The sequence below is a fragment of the Pagrus pagrus genome, assembly GCF_965226575.1.
Source record: "Pagrus pagrus genome assembly, chromosome: 16".
Classification (NCBI taxonomy): Eukaryota; Metazoa; Chordata; class Actinopteri; order Spariformes; family Sparidae; genus Pagrus; species Pagrus pagrus.
Genome location: NC_140200.1, coordinates 4,122,760 through 4,128,241, shown reverse-complemented (window position 1 = coordinate 4,128,241; position 5,482 = coordinate 4,122,760). Strand labels below are relative to the sequence as shown.

At 41.6% G+C, this 5,482-nt stretch overlaps 1 long non-coding RNA gene across 1 annotated transcript; it reads left to right on the top strand.

Annotated features, from left to right (window-relative positions):
* The first annotated feature begins 3,075 nt into the window (after positions 1-3,075).
* LOC311271596 lies at positions 3,076-4,048 on the top strand. Its single transcript, XR_014624446.1, has 3 exons — positions 3,076-3,175; positions 3,728-3,916; positions 4,011-4,048. It is a non-coding gene; the product is annotated as an uncharacterized lncRNA (long non-coding RNA).
* The last annotated feature ends 1,434 nt before the right edge of the window (positions 4,049-5,482 follow it).

Genomic DNA, 5,482 nt, shown 5'->3' with positions numbered 1-5,482 from the left:
GGCAGTTTGTATTTTGAAATGCCTTGTTCAATCTTTTTTGTGAAATGCCGACGGGGCTGTTGGCTTCGTCACGAAGCATTTTTTTCTAGCGTAGCTGCAGTTTTTGAGTTTGTTGAGGTAAAAAGCCGTTTCAGAGGTTTGTAATGGAGCCGCATCGTTGACATGATTGTTCTGTCTGTTGGCTGAACTGCTGGATTTACCATAAAGAAAATGATAACTGTATGGAGGCCACTCTTGGCTTCGATAGTATCCACAGGGACTTAATTATCTCATAACGGCTTATTTATCCTGAGAAAACAAAAGGTTTTTTCTTTTGAGATAAGAAGAAAAAAACCTTTCCAGGTCCAGTTTCAACAATTTCAGAGCAGTCGCTCAAAAAAATGTAAGTCAAATTGTTTGAGTATTGGACTTCAGTCATTGTTTGTTTGTTTGTTTGCTTTTGGCCTGTATATTGTTTCTGGCAATCTCTGCCCATATAACTGACACAGTTATAAAACATTTCTACTGACAGTGTGTGGTGGAGGTGGTGTTCAGAGCATATTTAAACACTGTAATGTCTCATATGAACCTGTGCTGCTGTGACAGGTGCTGGTATTGGCCCTCTTTGTGTTGGACCTGGATTCCTGGACAGAGATGTCTCCTTCACCTCCTTCTTTGAGAAGCTGTGCGCTCAGGAGGAGGTCAAAGAAATACATGTTAGCCATATAAGAGCTTCATGAAATATCATACTTATCAAGGACATTTCTCTCCAGTACAAGTGACCATATTGTTGTCTGCAGACCATTAAAGACGCCTTCGTCCCTGTCATCAAGCTGACCTCTGACGGGATTTAGGTCATCTGACGAGAGAAAAAAGCAACAACTCTTCTGTCACAGCTTTGTTTGAGTGTTGTCATCGTGTTTTTGTGCTCCTGTTGTTTTCTAGATTGACTAGGTCTTCACCCTGTCGGCACAGAAGAGCATTTCCTGACCGTCTGAATCTTCTCAACGACAGTTTGTTGGAGGATCTGGACAAAACGCTGCGTTAGGAGTCTCACTGGTGAGCACGACTGCAGTATTACTACCTGACAGCTCAACAGGAATGATTTTGTGTATTTGTAGTTGAGCCTTTTTGCTGTAACTTCCTATCTTAATCTTTCTTATGCTGTTTTTTGGGGGGCTACAGAGTCACAGAGGAGAGTGAGTGAGTCAAACGCACACAGATAGCTAAGATCAAGTTGTTAACAGAGACTGTATGATTAAGCAAGTTAATAACTCAAGAGACTTTTATACGATAGTTACACATTTACACAAACAATTCCTGACTGCCTTGTGTGTCTGCCTTCATTAAAAAACAGGACTACATGTCAGTGACTTTATCTAAATTGACCTCATCGTTCCCTATTTGCTAGCTAGTGCACTTTATTCACTTCTTGAAATTTTATGAGTTTCCCAACTTTTAGTGAAAACTTCATTGCACCAGTGTCCAGAGCATGTGTGCTACTTTTCTGCTAAATTTCACTGAACACATTCATTTAAATAAACACTGTCTCAGTTTAATACTCACTCTGGGGTTCAGTATTGAGTGTTTAATATGTATGAAGAAGCGAAAAGTGATTTTGGACACGGACATTGTTTTTTTCTTTGCCGTGGCTCACGTGTTTCAATGTCTCATGTTGCCATGGATATTTTGTTTGTCTCGCTACCAGGCAACCAAAGCCCACTCACTATTTTGCAGAAATAAACAATGCACAGGTTTACTTAGCTGTATAGCTAGCGCCCGTTCTCGCAAAAGGTGTCTATGCAGAGTCATTTCACAGAGCGCTCAGGCATATCGCCACTGAGTGTATTCAAGTTAAAATGAAACTGATCACTCATCCGAGGAGCTCAGGACATCTCCCGGGTGTCTTGTGGGTCTCCTGTATGAGAGGTGTATATCTCTGAAAGACAGACTCGTGGATTTGTGTTATTATCTAATATGCTTTAACACATGTTTGGAGTCATTTTCCCCCAATTTTACATCATTTTTATAGCAACAGTAAAGCAGTAGTGATGTGAAATGAAACTAAAGTAAACAACATTATACTCATATTCAGTATATCCTGTTTGCTGTATATGTATATTATATTACAGAGATATATTTTAACATCCATGAACTCAATTGGCAGCAGGCTAAAGCAAGATAGAGCAGGACAATCTTAACATATGGTAACAGTGTGAACTGGACGTCTTAATGGTTTTCCTCATCCTCTTATTTTCCTTCAGGAGGTAACATTTACTCCAACAAGCTGGGCTTCTTCGGTGGAGTATCACGGGCCACAATGGTCGCCAGAACCTGCGTGCTGTACCCGAATGCGACACCGTCCAACCCGGTGATCAGTTTAGTTAAGGTCTACTCCATGTGGTGAGTTGTTCCATTTCTGAAAAACAAAACAAAACATCAAGTTCGGTTTATTAAAAAGTCACTTGACACTGAGATCCACTGTAGTCATAGTCACCTCAGCTGATCATGAGTGTTCATTTACATGTCATGTGGATTGATACCAGTACTGGAAATTTAGCGAGGATCCAAGTTTAAGTAAAACTAGAACGAATGTAGACGTTTTAGCAGAAGATCTTACAACTTTGGGCGAGAACACGTCTTATTAATGCCTGTGGTTCTCTTTGAGGGAGAAGACAGTTTAAATATTTGATTTTCATCAGCTTTAGAGCCTTCCTCTTTCTGAAAATTGTGTTTTGTTCACTCCAGTCAGGGTCGGCCTGGTGGAGTCTTAAATCAGATTCCTGGTGGGGAATGTGGAGAGACAGGAGCACATTTTCCCCCGGTCCACGTGAACCCACAGTCCGTCACCAACCCCGAGAGGGCCAGTGACAAGTTAGGACACATTATGGTTTTATTTTAATTATGGCAGTGAATACTGTTCATTTCTAATTGTCTATTAACTCTTGCCTGCATTTTACGTTTGTCAACTCATTGGTCTGTAAGCACAACATGGCTGATTGGACTCCTTGTCAATAAGCGGGGGTCTAAAGCCATGAACACAGGCCTGACCTTTGACCTTACTGGCTTCAAAGTAAGTTCAGTACAAATGGAGCACAGTGTTTCGGCCCGCAGTGAGCAACAAAATGTCTGCCGCCGTACCTCCTGCTCACACACTGACTCTGAGATGCCTGCTGAGATACTCAAAGCTGACAAGGTATATGAAACCATTCCATGTTGTGTTGATGAAATTATTCGTAGTTTAAATAGTTTCTGATGTCTGTTTGATGTTAGCTTAGCTTATTACATCTCATTTGTTTCCTCCGTACAAAAACCAGGGTGTAAAAAAAGTACAAGTTGTAGTTTTATGGGGGTTTATGAGCTGGACTGTTTCTTGGCCGGGCACCGTCACTTCCTGGAGTCTCCAGTAAACACCTGGCAACCTCACGGTGATGACAAGACTCCAGGAAGTGACTGAGCCCGACCAACAAATAGTCTGGCACATAACCCTACTGTAAAACCCAAGCAAGACATTTATGTTACAGATTACCTTTAGACAGAGCTGTGCTTTCTGTTAAGTTTGTTTCCAGTCTTTGTGCTAAGCTAAGCTAGCTGGTGGTATCAATCTTCTAACTCCTTGCAAGACAGCTTAGTGTATTTCCTGCTCCTTAAACAGGCCTAGTACTTGTGGTAAGATGCAAATCTATTTCACGGACCAGCTCTCGCTCAAATTGTTTCAATAAAATAAAATGTTCCTTGTTCTGTGCAGGAACCGGTGTCCATAATTCCACAGGACACCAGGAGACCTCTTTCACTTTTCACTTCAAGTTCAAAGTGAATGAAGAACCGGTTCCAGGGACAGAAGAAACCAGCTGAGTCCTCTACTAGCTCACAGAGCACAAAGAGACCCGGCACTTCTGAGTCTGAGCCGCGGACCAAGAAGGTCAAACTTGACCCGGTATGATAAACTCTCTCTGAAGGTGTTCTGTTAAACTGATGTAAAGATGTTCCTGTCCTGTGACTAACCTGGCTGTCTGCTCCCTCCCTCTCAGAGTCCACCTGTAGAGCTCTCTGACTCGCCCTCCGCCACAGTCGTGAAACATGCCATCAAGTTTCATCTTGTCAGGTAAACTTCTGAGTTCTCTCCAGCTGCACACACTCCTTCTCTTTCCTACCTCGTCATGTGCCTCACATGACAGACATCCTGCTCGTACAGTAATCATGTAGAGGTTCATGGGAGGCCTGCTGGAAAGTAGACTGATGTCATATCTTTTCACCACAAGAGGGCAATGAAGCCTTTCTGCTGGCCTCTCCCTCGACCGTATCAAGGGAACAGATACACAGACACACTGTTCAAAGACTAGTCACTTGGTGACAGCAAAACCTGATGCAGATCAGAGTTAAGGAGCATCTCTACCTCCTGTAATCTTTTTATAAATGCTGCAGTCTTCACAGAAAAGGAAAATAAGGATTTCGATACTTGCATTTTTCACCTTAATGTGTTGATTTGCACACCAGATAATAGTAGTGAGGTGCTGATGAATAATTTTGTGATGCATTCATGAGGATCATCTATCATTTTGTGCTTTAATTTTATTTTTTTCCCCCTGTGCTGTTGTTTGATCATTTCTCTGGAAGTGCTGTACCCAGAAGATAATGTTTTGTCACTTGACCTCTGTGAGCTCTCTGCAGAGTGATGCTTTTAAGTCACCCGCTGCCTTTGATTAATTGTAATTAATGACACGGAGAAACAAACATCACTCATTATTGCGCCGTAATTGTTTTTAAGGCCTTTTTTTTTTGAATGAAGAGGATAATAGCGAGTATACTTAAGACTTGAGTAGCGCAAAAAAAAAAAAAAATCACACTCAATCTAACACCACTAAACACACACAGTGCAGAGCAGACGGCAAGATGGAAGTCGTGCATTAAAAGTGTCTCCGAGCCGTGCTTTACATCATAAAGTCCTTTTGCAGCATATGTAAATAACATCCTCTGAAGGAAATACAACAGAAAGCTCCTTTGCTTTATAAGGTAGTTTCACATTTTGACTAGATTTTCCTCCCTCTTCATTGGCTTTGTGATTTTTATCCTCACCAAATGTAACATTGCTCACATTCAGTAATCCCACGATGCAAATTCGTGGACAGGACTCGGCAATTTATTACATTACATGCACATAAGACTTCTTTAATGCACCTCAGCCATCAGAGTTTTCTCATCTACTGATAATGCCAAATGGTTTCTGAGTGCTGGAGGGAGAACAGGAATCAGATGGATGGGTTGACCAGTCCCTGACCTTAAAAGTGTGCATCCGTTTTACAGTAACTTGTACGGCTGTCTTGAACAAATTTTTTCAAAAAGAGCTTTCAAAGTGTGAAAAATAAGACAAGACCTTTACCTTTGATGGATTTCGGAGCATTAATGACATGACTTATGATCGCTCACGTAAGGTGTTGCACTGAAGGACTCTACGGTTTTGCTCGATTTGGTTTTCGCAACATACCGCCAGCTTGCTTCTGTG